Below are 22,778 nucleotides of genomic sequence, written 5' to 3'. Positions count from 1 at the left end.
CGTGGCGCAGAATTCACTTTCTGAGGCGGAGAACGCGTGTGTCTCCCACCTTTGAGGGAGCTCCCGCCCAGGCCCCACCGTGGCTTCGGGGACCGCAGGGAGGCCGGTTCTCCGCAGGGGGAGTAGAGAGGTGTGGGGAGAACCCAGGCCGAGGCTTCTCTGAGGGCCCTGGGGGTGAAGCCGGAATTGGCACGACTCCTAGAGGGTGCTCCGCACGTGCTGACGGGCTTCCGAGTCCAGGGTGCTGGGTGCTCGGAGACGGGCAGACGGTTCCCTCTGCTGAAAACCTGCCACCGTCCTGATGGGTCCACGTCTCTGGCAAAGCACTTCTCTGAAAGGCGTGACAGTGAATCCTGCCTTCACGGTCCTGACTCTGTGACTGTCGCGAGGCCGACGGTGCAGTGGCAGGTGCCCAGAATCAGCTCCCGAGGCAGCCGGGGGCTCGGGGACGCAGCCTGCCCTCACCGGGCTTCCCTTCTCGTTCTGCGCCCTGCGAGTGGCCCCAGGGGGCGAGGCCTCGCCGCGCAGATTCGGTTCGAAGCCGACAGCGTCCTGTTCAGGCGCGCGGGGCCCAGGACACGCCAAGGCGCCTGGGCTCCTTGTATCGGGAGACGGGACAGGCGCCCTCTGCAAAGACCGCGGGCCACCTGACTGATTGTCACTGCTGATCCACCCAAGTAGGGTGACCGGTCTCCTCTCCCCCCACTGCTGTCATTAGGCTGCCGGGAAGTGCAATCTATCCCTTCTCCGATGAGCGTGGTCAGCTCGCCGAGGGTGGCTGTGCAACGTGTGCACAGGGTGGGCTTCGGTGTACGGTTCATTTACCGTCTCTCTCTTTTTTTTAAAGATTTATTTATTTATTTATTTATTTATTTATTTATTTATTTATTTATGATAGAGAGAGAGAGAGGCAGAGACACAGGAGGAGGGAGAAGCAGGCTCCACGCTGGGAGCCCCATGCAGGATTCGATCCTGGGACCCCAGGACTGTGCCCTGGGCCAAAGGCAGGCGCTAAACCACCGAGCCACAGGGATCCCCTCCCTCTCTCTCTCTCTCACACATGCACACAGATCTATGAAATTGGAAGCATTTGTATAGGCCTGGGATAAAGTAACACTGAGAGTCATTTTTTTAAAAAAGATTTTATGTAATTATTCATGAGAGCCACAGAGAGAGAGACAGAGACTCGGGCAGAGGGAGAAGCAGGCTCCCTGTGGGGACCCAATGTGGGACTCGATCCCAGGACCCGAGGGTCATGCCCTGGGCTGAAGGCAGATGCTCCACCGCTGAGCCCTCCAGGCGCCCCAACACTGAGAGTTTATCGGAGGCTTTTTTTTTTTCTTTTTTCTTTTCTAACAGACATGTACTCATTTTTTTAAAAGAAAGTTTCTTTTTTTTTCTTTTTAAGATTTTATTTATTTATTTCTGAGAGACCCAGAGAGAGAGGTAGAGACACAGGCAGAGGGAGAAGCAGGCTCCATGCAGGGAGCCCGAAGTGGGACTCGATCCCAGGACCCCAGGATCACACCCTGGGCGGAAGGCAGGCACTTAAACCGCTGAGCCCCCCGGGCGCCCTAACACTGAGAGTTTAAATACACAGTTGACTGGACTTGGCTGGAAATGACCCCAAGAGAAGCTGGAACCCGCCGCAGGAGGCCGTCCCTCTACAGACCCCGTGACAAGTCCCCTGCCCTGCTGCTAACCCCTCTGTGGAAGCGGCCTCTACAGGGGCTCCAGGGGCCGGTCACCAGCTGCAAGCGTGGGGACCCTGGTTTCCTGTTCATGTCAACTGAGAGCTGCCCCCTGAAGCGCTCAGTCTCGGCCCAGCCCCGGGTCCCCCACAGGAGGGGCGTCACTCCTGTCTGTCATCCCGGGGGCACCACAGCCCCGGTCTGGTCCCCAGGTGGTCACCTGCCCTGTCCCGGCTGGTTCCCTGAATGGCCTAGTCCATGATCCGCAGGGACAAGCGAGTGGTGCGGCCTGGACAGCAGATGCAACCCGGGAGCTCGTGCTGCTGCTTTGTGATGTGGGGTCAGAGTCACCACCTCGCTCGCACTTCTTATGGGAAACGCAGCAAACCCAAGACTTCCTTCGCCTCCTCCCTCTTCTGAACCCGCGTGATTTAACCAGAGATGTATTATTAACTGAACCAGGAGGAGCGACTGCTGGAAACCCAGGAGTTAGCTATTGGTCCACGGCTAAGGGTAAACCCCAAAATTAAGAAAATGAGCAAGAAAGAGAGAGCCATTGTGTCGCATTCATTTTTTTTCTTTCAAAAACTGTGGCATAATTACGTTGCCTCAAAGCTATATAATTAGAGCTTATAATTCTTATCCTATTATAGTAGCTTCGAGCTTTAGTGGATTTTAAATTTAAGCAATATTTATAAGGCCTATTATGTTTATAAAAATAAGGAAAAAAATAAAAATACAATCAACCTGCAATTTAAGTAATGATTGTTTTTATGGATCTTCCCTTCCCCCCCTCCCCGGGCTGCAAGATAAAGGCAGGAGCTTATGGTTGCAGATGATCTCCATCCAGCTTGACTATGCGGTGCCTTGTTTTTTTTTTTTTTTTCCTGAAAGTCACAAAAAATAAATCCTTAGCACCTTAGCAAATGATTTGAAATTTATTTTATTTATTTATTTATTTATTTATTTATTTATTTATTTATTTATTGAGCAGTGGGGAGGGACAGAAGGGGACTGAGAGAGGATTTTAACCAGGCTCCAAGCTGATGTGGGCGGGGTTCGATCTCGTGATCCGGGATCATGACCTGAGCTGCAATCAAGCATTCAGGTGCCCCTGAATTTCAATTTTTTTACACAAACTTTACTGAGGGTCTGTCAAACTCCAAACACAATGATGACTGTGTTGGATTTTCTTTTCTTTCTTTCTTTCTTTCTTTCTTTCTTTCTTTCTTTCTTTCTTTCTTTCTTCTTTCTTTCTCTCTCTCTCTTTCTTTCTCTCTCTCTCTCTTTCTTTCTTCTTTCTTTCTTTCTTTCTTTCTTTCTTCTTTCTTCTTTTTAAAAATTTTATTTATTTATTCATGAGAGACACAGGGAAAGAGGCAGAGACACAGGCAGAGGGAGAAGCAGGCTCCCTGCAGGGGGCTCGATGTGGGACTCGATCCCGGGACCCCGGGGTCAGGACCTGGGCTGAAGGTGGACACTAAACTGCTGAGCCACCCAGGAATCCCTCCTTTCTCTCTCTTTCTCTTTCTCTTTCTCTTTCTCTTTCTCTTTCTCTTTCTCTTTCTCTTTCTCTTTCTTTCTCTTTCTCTTTCTCTTTCTCTCTTTCTTCTCTTTCTCTTTCTCTTTCTCTTTCTCTTTCTCTTTCTCTTTCTCTTTCTCTTTCTCTTTCTCCTTCTCTTTCTTTCTCTTTCTCCTCTTTCTTTCTCTTTCTCTTTCTCTTTCTCTTTCTCTTTCTCTTTCTCTTTCTCTCTCTCTCTTCTCTCCTTCTTTCCTTTTCATGATGTGTTGTGATGTCTGGGGCTAACAGGGGCCTGCGCAGCCACTAGGAAGCATCTAGTATCAAGAGCAGAGGAGCAAGGTGCCCTTCCCCTTGGCCCGCGGCCAGCATTCTGGTCTGGGCCATGGGCTCCTGCCCTGGCTGGCGTGGCCCCAGATGCCACCTGTGGAGCTCCAGCCAGCAGCAGAGCACGCTGAGGAAAGAATGGGGAGTGGGCAGAGGTATGTGTCCCCCCAAGAGGGCAAGGCAACACTCCCATTGCTCAGGGGGATGGAGCAAAAAACCCGACCCCACTGGAGGCTAAAATGATGTCTGCTTACTGTGTCTGATGTCAGGCCCAGGCAGGGGCCTCGACGACACAGGGTCTGGGAGCCCAGGGTTTCCGGTACCTGGTAAAGGGGGAGACAGAGGTCTTATAAGGTTGAGTCGCTATGAGCGAAGCCAGGAATTGGATCCCACCCCAGGAAAAAGGAGAAAGTAGAGACGAGCAAATGTACATCAACCTAAGAAGTGAGGAGACAGCGTGGCGGCAGATGGAGGGCCCCGGGTGGCTCAGCAGTGGCTGCTCCCGGCTCCAGGGTGGCACCGGGAGGTCCTCCTCCCTCCAGGCCTTCATGGGCCTCACGCTGTGGGGGCACAACTGCCAGCCCCACAGCCCAACAGGTGTGGCTCACAGGCCCTGCCTGGGACACATGATCCCAGGCTCCTGGGTCCTGAAGCCAAGGGACTGGTCCCGGGAAGCAGCTTCTGCTTTAATGCCAAGGAGTGGCTTGGGCACCTGCCACGGGCCGCTCCCTGCCCCCTGGGACCTCCCGGTACTTTACCCACTGAGATGCTCGCCGCTGGTGCAGGGGGGCCCACCACTGGCCACCCAGTTCCAGGAGGGGCCGGTATTTCTGACGATGAAGAGTTTCATGTAACTGCTAAGTATTATTATAATTAGGGAGCTGAGCAGATACATTTATCCTGCATCTACTAATTAGGCAGGGGAGCAAATTAATTTCTCCCTATCCATGCTCATTTTGCTTGTTGGTTATTTTTATATCTAGTACAAGGAGAAAGCCTTATCTCTTTCAGGATGGATCATACACACGGAGCTCCTCTGTCCAACCACTGAGATAAGGCCGGATCCGCCCAAGAAACTTGGGGGGGGTGTGGGGGGCGGGGGAGGGGAGGAGATAAGACCTTCTCGTCTGAGTGGGTTATAAATAGCAGACAAATAAATAGAAAGTCCCAGCTGCTGCTGGGAGGGAAAAAAAGTGTATTTTTCTATTTCTCCCGCTACTGTATAATTAGCCTGAGTCACTGTCCTCTCCCTGAGAGCGGAGGGAGTGGACGGGGAGGCCGCTGAGCGGCCGGGCACAGAGGGGCACGGTCCCCAGTCCCCTCCCCGAGGGCCGGGCCGGGGTCGGGGTCGCAGCCCAGTCGGGCAGCCCAGGTCTCTGTCCCTGCTCACCCTGGATGGCACCTCAGCTCCCTGCCTGCCCAGGGTCTGGGGCACGGATGGGGCGCCCCAGGGCAGCTGCTGGAGGGGGAACCTTAGGACGGCCGTCTCTGTGCTCGCCCCGCACATCCTGCTGCTCCGTCCTCCTCCATGTCCCTTACTCTGTCCTGCTGCACACGCGCACGCACATGGGAATGCACACACACGCGCACACACATGCACATGCACGCATGCACACACGTGCAGACATGAACACATGTGCAAACACGCAGACATGAATACATGTGCACACAGGTATGCACACACGCACATGCATGCACACACATACATGCATGCACACATGCACAGACATGAACACGTGTGCACACATGCATGCACACACGAACACAGATGCACATACACTTGCACGTGCACGCACACAACACATGCACACACACAGATGCACATACTTACATGCACACACGCACATCATGAACACATGTGCAAACACGTAGACATGAACACATATGCTGCACACATGCATGCATATACACACACAGACGCACATACACTCACACATGCATGCGCACACATGCATGCACACACACAGAGATACGAACACATACACACACGTGCACATAGACATATGCTCACACATGTATGCACGCACATCATGAACACTAGTGCAAACACGTAGACATGAACACATATGCTGCACACATGCATGCATATACACACACACAGACGCACATACACTCACACATGCATGCGCACACATGCATGCACACATGCAGAGACATGAAGACATACACACACGTGCACATAGACATACGCTCACACATGCACGCACACACATACATGCACGCATGCACAAGCGTGGACATGAACACATGCGCAAACATGTGCACGCACACACTCATAGACATATGGTCGTACATGCATGTGCACACATGCAGATATGAACACATGTGCACACGTGCATGTACACAGAGACATGAACACATACATGTGCATACACAGAGACAGATGCACATATGCTCGCACATGCATGCACGCACGCACATGGGCGCAGACATGAACACGTGCACACACATACACGTGTGCACACACGACACATGAGCACAAGCACACATGCATGTACGCGTGTGTATGCACACACATGCCCAGCTCCCGAGCCAGCAGGAAGGTTCCTGGACCGGCCTAGCCCCAAACCCGCCCACCTCTGTCCTGGCTCTGCTCTGTGATGTCTGAGCACGAAGCACCCCAAGCCGCCTGCACCACGGGGAGGTGAGTAAGGCCCTTCGTGCGTGGAAGTTAAGGACCTGCCCATCCTCCGGAGCTGGGGGCTCCCTCTGGAGGACCTGAGAGTGTCAGGCTCCTGAAGCGGAGTGCCTAAGCACCTTGCTCTCCTCACCCTCCTCTGGGCAACTCCGGGGCCTTTCCTCTCTGGAGGAGCCCTGTGGGACGATTCATTTCCACGTTCACAACTTGTCAATATGATACCTTAAATGGAAGCAAGCTCAGGGCCTGTTGACATGAATAAATAAAGACGAGGTGCATAGAAGATCTATGTACACACACATACAAGGGACTGTTATGTAGCCATGGAAAGGAATAGTCTTGCCATTTGTGCCAACGTGGATGGACCTAGAGGGTCTTAGGCTCCGTGAAATAAGCTAGACAGAAAAAAATAGATGCCACGTGATTGTACTTATATGTAGCATCTAAAAAACAAAAAGAACAAACAGAAAACTAGAGATGAATCCATAGCTGGAGAGAACAAACTGGCGGTTGCCAGAAGGGAGAGGGGTGGGAGGTGGGGTGAAATGGGGGATTAAGAGGCACAAAATCCTAGTTATTAAAAAAAAATAAGTCACGGGGATGACGAAAGGTACAGTATAGGGAAAGTAGTCGATAGTGCAGCAACGGCTTCGTGTGGCGACAGCGTCGAGTCCAGCAGCGTGGACCGTGACTGTCAAACCACCTGCTGTACACGTGAAATGAATATGATGTTGCATGTCACCTATACTCCAATTAAAAATTGAGAACAAGCAAGAAAATAAACAATAAGCAAAGAAGGTCTTTGCAGGTGTTGGCTGACATGCAGATCTTGAGTTGGGGAAGGTTATCTGGACCCCGCTGGGCCCGCACTGTGATCGTGGTGTCCTCAGAAGAGGGGTGTTCTGCAGAGGGACATCTGGGGACCCGGCAGAAGAGGGGGCAACCACACCGCCGTCCTGGTTGAGAGAATGAGACTTGAAGATGCTCTTCTGTGGGATTCGAAGGTGGAGGGCGACACTGGCCAAAGAATGTGGTCAGCCTCCAGCACGTGACAAGCGACATTGTCCCCTTGAGCCCTCGGGGGAGCACGGCCCCTTTGATTCTGACCCACAGAGATTATAAGGGAATAAAGGGGTGCCCTTCGAAGCACCGGCTGTGGCAGCCGGAGGGGGTGAGGCAGGAGCGAGCTCCCGCTAGCCTGGGCTCTCCCCGGACTCTGGGAGGTGCGCTGTCCGGCCCAGAACAGGGAGCTGGACAGAAGGACGCAGACATCTCTACGGCCTGCCGGCCCTCGGCCTCGGCTCTTGCGGTTACCGCTAGAGATGTGCCTTTGGCGCGTGCAAGCTCAGCACGGGGCCCGGGGTGAAGGGGACATCTGGGCAAATGTCACGGCGCCGCCTCTCCACGAAGGCCTTGGGCGAGGCTCTGATGCCCCGAGATATTTACCGAGCGGGGCTGCTCAGCTCGCCTTCAATACTCAAATGAGTAAACAGAGGGGACTTAATGTACTTGTTCTGGCCTCTCGGTTAATAAATAGCAGGACAGGGATTCCCTCCTAAGGCCGGGGATGGAGAGCCCCTCCAGAGCCTGTGGGATCTGGAGCTGGACAGGGCACAGACCCTGACCGCCTGGGCAAGGCAGGGGTGCGGGCACCGGCCCGGGGTGGGGGGGACACCCGCAGGACAGGCCCTGACCGCTGCACGGGCCCCTCTGTGGCCCTTCCCTGCCTTGGCCAGGCTGCTCCCGCGGCCTCCCGTGGCTTCCGGCACCAGGCTGTCAGCACAAGATCCTGCCCTGGTCGCCCCTGTCGCCCCCGGTTTCCCGCAGACACACCGGCTTGCGTGCCTGCCCTCTCTGGTGTACTCTGCAAGCACTAAGTCCAGAGCGCCTTCCTCGGCTCAGCCTCGGGGCCCACGAGGCGCCCCGGGGTTCCCCCTGCAGCCCTATCTCTCCACTCACTGGCTGTCTACTTGCCTCCTTCCCAGACAGGCAGGATCTCTATCTTACAGGCTTGATCTCTGCTCCCTCCGGGGACCGGCTTGATGCCCGCCAAGGTCACTCCACGGACGTGTGCTCCGCAAGGGACCGAGTTAAGACACAGAGAGAACGAGGCGTGCTGTTCTTAGGATAGGAAATTTATCCTGGGATCTCCAAGTAGCACCGTGGAAGGCACGCCCGGGGGGAGCCGAAGCCCGAGAGCATCCTTGCAGGACAGCTTCCAGCCTGACCCTTCGGAAATGGGGCGAGGGAGCGCCGCAGCGGTTCTGTCTTCTTGGGTTTTATATTTCATTTCGGTGACCACATCCCGTGTCAGCCCCGGTGGAGCCGTGTGCCCCAGAGAGCACATCGACGTGGAGTGAGTGTGCCTGCGAGACTATGCGGGCAGTTGGAGATGAGCATCAATTTACCTGGGCTTGAAAATAAAAGTTTCATGCTAAGAAAAATCCACAACGTGCATCTTTCCTGAACCCGGAGGTAGATGAGTGGGTGCGTGGAAGCAGTGATACTTTAAAACCACACAGCCGACTCCGGGCGAGCGGAAGACTCGGCGACAGGCCCGGGGCAGGTGGGGGGGGTGCGGGGGGTGGGGCGCAGCCTGACCACAGGGGCAAACCCGGAGGGCTCTATGCAACTTCTCCCGCCTTCGCTGTGCGGCTGCCTTAGCGGTGGACCGGGCTCAGAAAACCCCTGTGTCCAGAGTCTGGTCTCTTCAGCCTCTTAGCTTAGTGATTATATATCTGAGTCTCAAAATTCTGCAATTTCAAAAGCTGCGGAGTCTGGCGGAGCGTGAGTCCGGGGAATCGCGACAAGCAGAGCGAGGAATAAGCTTCAATCTTTGATCACAGCAAAACGAGCCCTTCCAAACGGATTTGGCTTAAGGGTAAGTGCAGAAAGGCCCTGCGCATTGAAGCATTTTCTGCTTCCAGACCCAGTGGCAATAGGACAGGTGTAAGTCAGAGGGAAGAGGGGAGCGGGGATGCCCCCGGGGCCTCCAGGCACGTACTCCAGCCCTACCCCTCGCTCACAGAGGGATGTGCCACGGCCTCAACTTCCCTCACCAGGGGAAGGACCCGTGTCCCCACCACAAAGAACCGCTGTGGCTATAATCCACGGAGGACACACGCACCAACCCTGACGCGTGCAAAGCCCGCCGGAGAGTCACAACCAGCAATGTTCCCACTTCCCGGTGATCACCTGTCTGCTAAATCAGAGGCAGAGACACAGTCGCGGGGTGTACGAGTGTTCTATGACGGGCTTTATTGTTTCCGTGCCGTGACTTCACCCTCCCTGACCTTTCCCAACGAAGCTAATTTTTTTACATTTCTCTGGATGAAGTTTTACGTTTGCTACAAATATCATCTACATTATTTTCTTTCTTTCTTTTTTCTTTCTTTTTTTTTTTTTTACGATATTATATTTCCAGAGGTGAAGTGATCGATTTGCTTCTCGTGTTCTTCTCTCTTTGGGCTTCAGGACATGGAAGGGTAGCATCAAGTCCTACCTGCGGCAGCCAACGCTGGCCTTCGAATCCTTGATGGGCCTATCAGAAGACTAGTCCTGAGTGGTACGTGTATGTAAATACACACCTCTACATGTGCACAGACGTGTGCATATATATATATGTCCGTGATAACAAAATGTATGCAACAAATGCGCATGGATACCTGTTAAGTGTATCTAGAAGTGCACACACAGATGCAAGTGTGTATATGTTTACACATGGAGCCTGGGTGAGTGGCTCTCAAGTCGCTGTCAGCCCCGAAGCCGTAATCCTATATCCATTACATTTGGCTTCTCCAGAAGCTCTTGAGAAATTGGAAACGGTTCTACGCGAAACGCTGTCCCTTTTGGCACCGACTTGTGCTGCGTCAGGGATTTTCGGATGCGAGGAGCGGAAACCCACTCAGAGAAGCTTAAGGAAACAGGAGCTTGATTATAAGAAGAGGGGAAAGTGCAGCCAGGCCTCGTGGGGAGTGCAAACCCTCTAGGCTGACATGATTTCCTATCTCAGACTCTCCTGGCCTCCGGAGCTACGTGACTTCTTGTCTCGGTGAAAACTGGCTTCGAGAAGCCTCCTGCTTTTCTCTTGTGGTTTCTGTGTCCTCATCCCCCATGTCTTTGGTTTGCCTGTGATGGGATTCCAGCCAGTCCTGGCGCCACCGTGCACACCGCCGCAGAGCACAAGTCTGCTGTGTTTTAGGTTCCTCGGAGCAAAATGTGATGCAAAAAAGAGAGGGAGATTTCTTCTGGTTTGGCTCAGGTGCCATCTGTTGTGGGCAGGGGTAGGTTTAAAGTCAGGGTGGTGGCATATGTTCCATGAGAGACTCAGGCTGGAGGAATGTGTTTGCATTTCTATTACAGGAGGTACAAGCACATGGTCCAAACTTTTTGGAAAAAAAAAAAAAAAAAGAAAGTTGGAGAAAGGAGTTTTAAATTTGCTCCAAATCTTTGATCTTTGATCCGTACATTCTACTGGTGGGACTGGAGAGTCAGAACATTATCCTCAATTCAAAACCAGTCACGACAAAAAAAAAAAAAAAAAAAAGTTACAACAATGTTCAATGGAATATTCACAAAAGTGCAAAAGGAAGCGGGTTCTAAATTCACAGTGATAAGGAAATGATCCCTTACGTTATCAGCTGCTCCTGATGCATTACTCAACCGTTAAATGTTTAAGGGTGAGGACTACCCCTTGAGTTCGTTTTTTAAAATTGCAAAATTGTACCTACAGTAACATCTAAAATATGCTAAGAATATGCACAAATCAAACACAGAGCATAATACATCAAGATATTTGCATATGGTGGCTTTGGTATACAGACTTCTGTTTCCCCCCCTTTTTCCCTCTGCATTGTCATGTTTTACAAATTCTGTGTTATGAGTATGTACATTTTATATGTACAAATTTACCCTAGGTTCTGTGACTGTTTAAGAGAGAAAAAGAGAAAGAGAGAGAGAGAGCTCTTCTGGCTTCTTCTTCCATTTTAGCTCCTGTACTGAGATTGGAAACAAACCGAGACACGGGACCAGAAAAGGTGATGAGCAGAGTCATGCTGATGAGATGTTCGAGGAGTACATCTCCGATTTGTGGCAGGAAAAGTATACTAAACACGGCTTTCATTTTGCCAAATATCAATTAACCTTAGGCCCTTTTTAGATACGTTGACACTTTTTTTTTTTTTTTTTTTTTTGCCATCTAAATGATGATTACTCAGTCTGCATGTCTCCAAACCCTCATTAAGTCTTCTACTGAAGGCCTCACAAATTATAGCGTTTCGGAGACACATTCTGCTACGCAATCGTGAGAAACCTTAGAAAATGTCATTGATCACTTCTTCCTTCTTGGGGAGGAGAAAAACCTCAATAGAGTTATCGGAGATGTATCAATATAGCCTAAAACAGCATCCGAGCTGGCACAGAAGGTGGTCTCTGACAAAGGGCCGGGGATTCGTTTGCGTTCTAAGAAGGCCTTCCCTCTGCTTGGGCCCCCACGTGCATTCCCCTGCCCTGGACAGTCGGGCTCCTTCATGAATGAAGGCGTCTGTCTTACTTGCGTACTCCCTCTGGAACCTGATGGTCAATAAGATCAATTTTAATACCACTGGGAAGAAAGAATTGTCAACACAGCTCTGTTACAGGCCAAACTGTACTTCTGTCTCTCCCTGAAGCTCACATTGTGCCCACGCCACTGTGATTTGCAAAGTTTCACTGTAATGTATGCATCCATGTATCCACTCATTTACTCAACAAACATTGGAAGAAATGCTTCGGAAAGCTACGCAAACACTAGAAAACTATCAGAAGGAACTATTTGATGAAGTATAAAGAGTATCTTGGTGCATTTGGGCTAAGTGGGCCCCAGGTGCTCGGGGTATGGTAGTTAACAAGGCACGATCCCTGCCCTCAGGGGACTTACAGTCCATGGAGGAGACACAGAAAGAAGCGGACACATGTTATAGATTCAAGGCATAGTAGATAAGCATAAATCTAATAATCACTATATTATGTATGGAGTAACACGTGCATCTGTAGTTGACATGACGCCTGTAAGCGTGAATGTACTTATGTGGAGCCTCACTCCACAGAAACTAGGAGACTACGTGCTGCTAGGATGAATGGGTTTGAGAGTCCCAGAGGCTTGTTTAAACCCTGGCTCAGTTAAGTCCTGACCTCATGGACTTCAGCGTGAGTAATAACGAAGCAGGAAAAGGACAGATGACACCCAGAGCAGCGTTCTCAGCATCTGAGACTGGCCAAGATCCACAGTGGTGGCCAGAGTTCTCACAAGGCAGAGAGATCCAGTCTTCACCTGAGCCCTTAGGCTATACCCAGACTGTGCCAGGCACGCCTTTAACACTTCATTTAATAATACTAGCAATACAGGACCCCTCGGGGGCTCAGCAGTTTAGCGCTGCCTTCGGCCCAGGGCGTGATCCTGGAGTCCCAGGATCGAGTCCCGGGATCAAGTCCCACATCAGGCTGCGTGCATGGAGCCTGCTTCTCCCTCTGCCTGTGTCTCTGCCTCTCTCTCTCTCTCTCTCTCATGAATAAATAAATAAAATCTTTAAAAAAATAGCAATAATCGATTAGGAAGGTGTTGTGTATTCACTTAAGCCTTGTCTGAGGCTCAGAATGTTGAATTTGCCCAAGGCCAAATTACGAGTCGGTCGTAGTAACACATGACTGCCCATGTCAGATTCTGTGTTCTATTTGCCCATACTGAACTATGATTTGCACTCCATTGATTCAAATATCACCCCATTGATTCCGGGACACTTGTGCAAGGTACAAAAGAACTGGAGACATTGTTTAAGGATGTTGGGATTAAGCCACAAAAAGGAATAAACGAGCCAGATGAGCAGAATTCTCAAGTAGTACGACATTTCTGATGACCGAAGAAGTGTGTAGGCTGTGTTTGTTTTTCTGATCTCCCATCTGTTGGTTTGGCTACCTTTGGGCACCTGGTAGGACTGAGGACCCCTGGGTTTTCAACGAGCTCCTCGACACTCCCTCTCTCTATAGCCTGTGTTGTGCATTCTCTCAGTATTTACTAGTTTTCCAGAATGTGCATCTTGGTAACTCTTTTTATTCATTATGGAAGCCAGAGAACCTCTCTGAAAGATTGATGTGTCGATGAATGGGGGGATGGAAGCGTTTCAACTTTTAAGCTGTTCTTGAGAAACGCTGCAAGCTGTCTGCCGAAAGAGGCTTTAGTTTGGGAAACCAGGTGGTCAATATCACCATAATAGACGTGATAAAGAAGAGGATTTAGAGAAAGGTTAAGGAGAAGAAAGCCTCTTTGGTTTCCATGATAATAACTTCCAGGATATTTCACATCATTGAGGAGGACTTGCAAGTGCTTTGTAGATTTTAACCTGTGTACAAGTCCTTGTAGGTGGGAAGGGCTTTTCAAGAACGCTCCCAACACTGATACTCTGTGTTTCCACCTCTCAGTATTTATAGTACCAAGATTTCTGATATTCACTCTTTTTATGATCAGTATTTCTGGTATTACATATTTCCATTTGGGGAGATTATTGTACTCAGCATATTAATAGTAAATGTTTCTCTTATTTGGGATTCATAGTTCTGAGATTAGGAGTTTTTTTCTAAGGTCTCTCCAACTTCATGTAACATTGAGGTCAAATGTACTTTAATTTGGGGATTCTCTAGGTCACCGTCTTAGATATGTCACTTTTGTGGGAGTATTTCTTTCTCAGAATTCCTGGAAACAGCTACAAACTGGAGCTAATGTAAATTTCACTAACATTCTTGGTATAGGGTATTGAAAAAATAACAACAGGAAAAATATAACCTCATCGCTAAATCTCTATTCTCCTTGTCTGACCACTGTTACAGAAGAACAGGTCAATGTCTTGGGTACCAGCACCTCTCACCTTCATGGTGGAGTCTCTCCCTGTCCCCAGGACAACATACACCCCTAAGGAACCTCTTTATGAATATGGGTCACCAAAGACTAAGGATCTTCCAGTAAGGTTGCCCTGTTGAACTGTACAGTTTAGTATTTTGAATTTATTGTTTTTTTTTCATCTTTATTTTAATGTTGGTGTGGTCTGTGACATAGCACAGATCTGGATAGTCTTGCTTGCTCTCCGACCTTGCTTCTAGATTCATAGACCGACTTGTGGGTTGTGACTTGTGCTTTGTTTGTGGTTTCCTTAGGAAAGCCTGAGCCCTTCTTAAGCATCAGAGTAGGCAGTTTTATATGCAACAGACCACCGGCATGGAGCCGAATCCAATTGCATCCCCGTTTTCTACTGTCTGGTAACTGTGCAACTATGCAGGAGTGTGCCCTATTTTCATTTTTTTAAATGGAAGTTCAGGACAAGATTGTCCTCTGCATGGCCTCCGTATTTATTTTGCATTACTTTTTAAAGATAATATATTTAGCATGTCACTTAGTAATTCTGTTTAGGGGAGACCCCAGAGTTGTCTTTATTCAAAATTATTGATCTTGGACTTCTCAGCCTCCAGAACCATGAAAGATAAATGTTTGTTCTTTAAGTTTTTAAAATGAACTAAGACACTAAGTATTCTAATTTCCTTGATACACATTTATTAGGTACTTTAGATATTTTTATTGAAGCTTTTTGGAGCAAGGCCAATCAGAACTTTTTCTTTATGCATATCAGCTTTCATATTCTTTGGCATGTTGACTTTTTTTGTGGTATTCTGCTAGAAATAAATTTACCTTTTAAATTTGTGCTCTTGGGAAAGTTATTTCTTTTCTCATTAGACAACGTGGTTGCCAAGGGTGCCTGGATGGCTCAGTTGGTTAAGGGCCCAGTTCTTGCTTTCAGCTCAGGGTGGTGAGATCAAGCACCATGCCCAGCCTGCTTAAGATTCTCTCTTTCTTTCTCCCTCTGTCCCTACCCCTCTCCTTTCTCTCTTTCTCAAAAGTAAGTAAGTAAATAAATAATAAATAAATAAATAAATAAATAAATAACAGAAAACTATGGTTGTCAGAAATCTTCCCTTGCTGCTCCATTGTTCCCATAATGGAAAGGTCAGTGGTCAAACCTGTCAGCTAATGTTTAGTATCCACTTCCCTATGCATTATTAGTGCATAGATAAACTTATCCTAGCACTTGATATTTCAAGTTTATGCTATATTCTTTTCTCTATAATTCGAAGTCTGGATTTAGGATCTTCATGATTTGTGATGTGTGAAAGTATATCTGATCCTTATTTCATAAGTTAGCTCCATAGAACTTGTCTAATTATTATTGGTAATTATATTTCTAGTAATTAGAGTTTTCATTAACCCTGCTTTAAAAACTCTGTATGATCATCCTAATTAATAGAGAAACTTAAAGCTTTCCTACCAAAATTAGGTATAAGAGAAGGTTGGCCTTTCTCATCACTCCTTTTTAACATTATACTGCAAGTTCTGGGCAATGCAGTAAGTCCATAAAAGAAAAGAAAATGTATAAAGATTAAAAAAAAGAGAGAGAAAGAAACTGATTTTGTTCACCAACAGCATGATCATCTCTAAAATCCAAAAGAATTGGCAAAAACCCCTCCTGAAACTAATAAATGATTATGGCATGGTTGTAGGATACAAGGTTAATATACAAAAGTGGGTCACCTTTCTATATACCAGCAATGAACACATGGAATTTGGAATTAAAAATACAATAATATTTACATTAATACCCCACAAAATGAAAACTTAGGTATAAACCTAACAAAGTGTATACAAGATCTATATGAGGGAAACCACAAAACTCTGATGAATATGATAAAAGAACTAAATAAGTGGAGAGATAGTTCATGTTCATGATAAGAAGACTCAATATTGTCAAGATGCCAGTTCTTTCCAACTGATCCATAGATTGAGAGCAAACCCAATCATAATCCCAGTAAATTATTTTGTGAATATTGACAAAATATGTCTACAATTTACATGGAGGAACAAATACCCCAGAATGGCCAAGATGATACTGAAAGAGAAGAACAAAGTTGGAGGACTGACACTATCCAACTTGAGACTTACTATATAGCTATAATAATCTGGACAGTTTGGGATTGACAAAAGCATAGACAAATATATCAATAGAGTAAAATGTAGAGCCCAGAAATAGTCTCACGTAAATATTATCAACTGATCTGCAACAGTGGAGCAAAGATAGTCTTTTCAATAAGCAGTGCTGGAACAACTGGATATCCAAGTACAAAAGACGAATCTAGACTCAGACTTTACACCCTTCATATATACACACACACACACACACACACACACACAGAAACAATTAAAATTGGGTCACAGATCTAAATGTAAAACACAAAACTGTAAAACTTCCAGAAGATAACATAAGAGAAAACTTAGATAATCTTGGGTATGTGACAACTTTTTAGATAGAACACCAAAGATATGATCTAGGTAATAAATAATTGATAAGCTGGACTTCTTTAAAATCAAAAACTCTGTCCTGTGAAAGACAATGTCAAGAGAATGAAAAGACAAGCCAAAGATTGGTAAAGTATATATATATATATATATATATTCAAAAGACACATCTGTTAAAGAACTGCTATCTAAAATAAACTACAAACTTTTAAAACTTCAGAATAAGATAACAAACATCATAATTTTAAAAAATGGATCAAAGACCTCAATAGAGATGATATATAGACAGCAAATATGCATATTAAAAGATGCTCCATATCACCTGTCATCAGGGAAATGCAAATTAAAATAACAAGATGCCACTACACACCTGTTAGAACAGGCAAGATCCAAACCACTGACATGGAATGCTGGTGAGGACGTAGAGCAAACAGCGGTGAGGAACTCCCATTTGCCGCTAAAGGGAATGCAAGATGGTACAGCCGCTTTGGAGGACAGTTTGGTAGTTTCTTACAAAACTAATCACACTCTTACCATACAATCCAGCAATTGTGCTCTTCGGTATTTACTCTCAAGAGATAAAAATTTGTGTCCACACGAAAACTTGCACAAGGTTATTTATCACAGTTTTATTCATAATTGCCTTAACTTAGAAGCAACCAAGATGTCCTTTGGTACCTAAATGGATAAATAAACTGTGGTACATCGAGACAATGGAATAGTATTCAGTGCTTAAGGGAAATGAACTATTAGAATAGCCAGGAAAAGTATGTGGGAACCTTAAATGCATATTGCCAAGTCAAGGAAGCCAATCTGAAAAGGCCACACACTTTATGATTCTACCTATACGACATCCTGGAAATGCACACTTTGGAGACGGTGAAAAGATTGGGGGTGACCAGAGGCTGGGGGGAGGGAGGGATGAATATACAGAGCATAGAGGAGTTTTAGGGTGGCGAAACTCTTCTGTGTGATTCCACAGTGATAGATACTTATCAACGTAGTTTTGTCCAAACCAGTAAAATGTACACCAAGGAGAACTGTAAACTGTGGACTTTTGGGTGATGCTAATATGTCAATGGAGGTTTAACAATAACAACAAATATGTCACTGTGGTTGGGGATTTTGAAGGTAATAGGTATTACCATTGAAGGTAATAGGGGAGGCGGTGCATATGTGCACCCTCAATTTTGCCGCGAAACTTAAACTTCTCTACAAAATAGTCTTAAAGAGAAGTTTGGTGGAGACTAGTCCTTTGGCATTATTTTTGGAAGAGAATTGCCATCCTCACTCCCACATTTCTAAGCACGTTTGCACTCAGTGGATGTCATCAACCCTTAGAGAGGCACAGTTAAATACAAGCTGTTTGTCTTATTCCTCCCCTTTGACCCTACCTACGTCATAATACCCCTATTTCTTGGCAGAAAACTCTCAATTTAGAAAACAGATGAATTGCTATACCTTGAAGATTATATATTTTGTCATTAATTCAGGCATCTGACCATCTTATACTGTATATACACTAGGTGCCAGGCTCCTCAGTGTGTTTTGCAGGACACAGGTGTGGGCTCCTACGTAGAATACACCATCATCACTTCTCTCAAAGAGGGTAAAAAAAAAAAAAAAGGAAATATTAGAAGGGGGAATTTGGAAATAAAACACAAAAACAATAGAGAAGATTAAAAAAAAGACCAACATTTGTGTGTTTGTTTTTTCTTTTTAAAGATTAACAAAATAGACCTCAGGCAAGACTGAACAAGAAAAATTAGAAAATACAAATAAATAACAAATGAAATGGGGCAATAATTTAGAGACATTAGGGATTTAAATACATTAACACCACAATTAGAGAGAGGAAACCAGATAGCATGTGCATGACAAGCTGCTCCAACTCATTAGTAACATGAAAAATGCAAATGAAAACAGCAGAGATCTCTCTCTCATCCCTGTGGACTGGCAAAATTAGAAGGCTGGGTGACACCAAGTGTCAGCAGGGACTAAGAGCTCTGGGAGAAGAGCCCTGATCGTGAGTGGGAAAAGATGAGGCCCACCAATCGGGGGAGTACGGGGACAGTATCTGATCCAAATAAGGGTACACGTGCACTTCTGGTTTCACCCGCTGCGATAAGCCAGTCTATGTTTCCACTTGGCCAGGTTGTGGGATGCCCAGATATTCGGCCCAGTGTTACTCTGGGTGTATTTATGAAGGCGTTTCTGGATGAGATGAACATTTGAATTGATAGACTGAGTAAAGCAGATTCCCCTCCATAATGTGAGCGGGCCTAGTCCAATCCATTGAAGGCCTGGACAGAACAAAAAGACTCCTCTTTCCCTGAGTAAGGGAGCCTCTTTCCTGACAGCTTTCAAACTGGGGGGACACCAGCTTTTCCTTGCCTTTGGACCAGAACTGAGACACATCAGTTCTCTCTGGATCTTGAGCCTGAAGTACACCATCATGTTTCCTGAGTCTCCAGTTGGTGACTCACCCTGCAGACCCGGCCGGCGACTTACCAGTCTCCATAATCATGCGAGCCAATTCCTGGTAATAGATTTCTACACGCACACAGGCACAGACACACACACACACACCCCTTGGTTCTATTTTTCAGGAGAACCCTGACACACATGCCACGGTCTTCATTCCCCAGTCCGTAAGAGGACATAGGTGAGGCTGTGTTCATTTTATTTGTTCAGGTAGTGAGTGGGTTGGTCACATATGGGACAGTCCACACCAGGGAAGGCTATACCATAGTTGGAAGCAAAGGACCAAAAAGAGCAAAATGGATGAATAGTGGAGACTGAGTGCCTAATGCAAAAAGTTAGAAACAGAACGAGCTTATATTACACAATATCATTAGCGTAAATTGAAAATGCATGCATGTAAAACAACAGTATACATTTTGCCAAATGAATGCCTTTTTTGCAAGGGTACGGTTTTTCATATAAACAGGAAGATATATACCAACTACATTAGAATTTTCCCTAATGTGGGAGAAGGAAATGGGAACAGATCATGTAGAAATAAGAGGGAATAACTAAATGATTGAATTAATAAACAAGAGGAGAGCTCTGCATAGACCGGAGGAAACACTGTACCGAGAACTAAGTAGTGTGATTTACTCAACTCTCTGCACTTTAAAGGGGATTTTTAAAAATCAGGTATCAGCTAGTATCTAATTAGATTGCTTAGACAAGGCAACTAAAAAAAAGTCAAGCATCCTAGGATGGGAGACCTGCTGATTCTCAGAGTTGGAGAAGTCCCCTAAGGCCACGGGCTGCTGTGCCATGATCCTGACCTGCCTCCCTAACCTCTCCGGAAGCAGCTGTGCAGCCTGAGCCCGCAATCAGAGCCACCTGCAGCAGAGAGTGTTCTGTCTTCGGATGGCCGTAGCTTCTAGAATGATCTCCTTCAAAATGTGATTGAAAATCTGTCTCCACAAGTTCCTGGCGGGCTCTGGGCTTTGGCTCATAATTTCTCGGTTTCCTTTTTCCTGGTTCCATTACCTCATTACAGTCTCAGCATAACACCATAGATGTGAAAAATTGTCTTTCTGTTCCTCAATCTTCACTGTCAGGATGCTGTCTTGGGAACGCTTGGATAAAGGATGTTCCCCAAATACCCAACCTCACTGTACAACATGAAAACACACTTTTCTAGCTCACAAAAGCCCTGGGAGGCATAAAATTATGTTTAATTCTTTCCTAATTGGATTGGAAGTGTAATGAAAACCACATCGATGATGGCACTGGAGATCTGTATAAAGAGATAAATAATACTTAAAGGGGCACCTGGGGGACTCAGTCAGTTAAGAGCCTGACTCTTGATTTTGGCTCAGGTCATGATCTTGGGGTCCTGAGATCAAGCCCCACGTAGGGTTCTGCACTCAGCAGGAAGTGTGCTTCAAGATTCTCTCTCCCTCTTCCCCTCCACTTGCTGTCTCTCTCTCTCAAATCAATAAATACGTATATATTTTAAAGATTTTATTTATTTATTCATGAGAGAGGCAGAGACACAGGCAGAGGGAAAAGCAGGCTCCCCATGGGGACTCGATCCAGGACCCGGGATCACGCCCAGAGCCAAAGGCAGACGCTCAACCACTGAGCCACCCAGGTGCCACAAACAAATCTTTAAACAAAATAAATAATACCTAAAGATAAAAGTCTAATCTTACATTCATATCTATGATTTATTAGATATTTTTTTATCCAGATGGGTCACCTAGTCCAGAACTGAAACATCGGTTAGAAATGAAGTTCGATAACTATTTGGGATTGGACCAGCAAATACAATATTTAATCCTTCCTGGAGGGAGTCAGTCATTCCCTATCATTGGCGCTCATTGGCCTAACAGTAAGAATGACACAGTTTTGGTCTTAGAAAGAGTCGATGTAGATAAAATAGCAGCAGTAGCTATAGCAAAATACCAGGTACTGAACACCACCAAAGCATGGCCATGCGATGCCAGCCTGGAGGTTCCGAACCAAACAGTTTGATTAACAGCAAGTAGGTGGAAAAATGCAGAAAGTTTTTCCTTCCTGGCAGCCAAGAGCAAACAAGGTCCTGAAGATTACTGGAGACTGGGTCATGGGCTGAGAATAAGCACAAGATGTCCAGCAGAATGCTCTGTCCACGCTTGTCGCCCCAGGATCAGGAGGGAGACGACCGGCCCGGAGCTCCCGAGCACACAGGAGGCAGGTAGTGTTGAGCCGGGGACACGATGTGACAAGGATGAGAGGGCCCTCTGTGCCTCACACACGCACACGCACGCTCTCTGTGATCCTGTCCCCCATCTGTGCCCTGACAAACAGCGGAGAGGGGAGTAAGCGCTTGGTTGACACTTGGGGTTGACAGGCTGGAAGCTCACATCCACCAGCGGCAGAAGCCAAGGGTAAAGCCCTTCGTGCGACACAGATTCCTTTCCTTGTTCTGTTTTTCTAACAGTCTGACCAAGCTTATGGTTACCTACTCAGAGTAATTTTTTTAGTTGCATGTAATGAAATAGTTACAAATACTAAGAAACCAATTATACTGAAAACGTTAACTAAAGTGTGTTCTACAGTAAAATGTACTCCCGCTAGTGTATGATTCTATGATTTTTGACAAATACATATAGCTCAGGAACCACCAGAACAAATAAGATACAAAACAGTCCTGTCACTTCAAAAAAAACTCCCATATCTCTAGTTCCGTAACCTCTCCTCCAAGCCCCAATCCCGGCCATCACTTTTCTCTTTCTCCTCCTATAATTTTGTCTTTTCCACAATGTCGGGTAAATGTCAATGGAGTCATAACGAGTCAGTCTTTTGAGTCAGTCTTGCTTCATTCAGGATAACGCACCCGAGAACCACCTAAGTTTATTTCTCTGTAGTACTCCGTTGTACCGATGTACCATTATTTACTTACCCATCCACCCCTTGAAGGGCATTTTGGCTTTTTTCCCCAGATGTTTTTGATCGGGAAAAGAAGATGCTATAAATATTTGAGAACATAAATTTTTAGTTCTTTTCGGTAATAAGGGTGACTGGGTCTATTCATTTATTTCATTGAAAACCCTAAGTTTTAGAGTATTCTTCAAAAAATGCAGAACGATTTCTCCTAAATCTATAACCAGTCTTCAAAGATGAGACTACCTTCCTTGGATTTTCTATGTTTCAATCATTAGACAAGGGGAATGGCCTAGAAATTAGCCAAGTCACTGTTTGCTTATAATTGCTCTATTCATAATAATTTCATTAGCACTTAAAAAAAGTTCCTTGGTCTTCATTATGAAGGATAAAGGATTTTTATAGGTAAAAAGTTCTTCATTTGAGCAGTGTGATTATCTTGTTGTGGATGAGGTCTTAACTGGTTATCATGCTATGACCAAATTGGAGTTTACGGTCTTATCCAGGCTAAGGGGCTGACCACGCTGTCTTGAGAGAATTTCCTTGGGGCAGTGCCAAGGGTGAAGGCAGCCAAATACAGGAGGCAAGATTCCAGATCTGCATTGGAGGATCTGTATTAGTTCCAGCTGTGTCATCAACTAGCCACGTGAGCTAACCAGAAGCTTTGTAACCGTGGACATCAGTTTCGAAGCTCGAATTAAGGGGAGGTGAGTAAGGTGCTTTAGGGCACAAAAACTCAGAGGGCAGTCACGGTCAGGACAGGCCCTGTACCTGCACAGTCCTGTAGCAAGTGCCTCTCAAGCTTTGCACCCAATGTGCCTTACTTACCCAACCCCAGTCCAGGCC

This window comes from Canis lupus, chromosome 4, assembly GCF_003254725.2.
Source record: "Canis lupus dingo isolate Sandy chromosome 4, ASM325472v2, whole genome shotgun sequence".
In the NCBI taxonomy this organism is placed as follows: Eukaryota; Metazoa; Chordata; class Mammalia; order Carnivora; family Canidae; genus Canis; species Canis lupus.
This window is presented reverse-complemented; position numbering follows the sequence as displayed.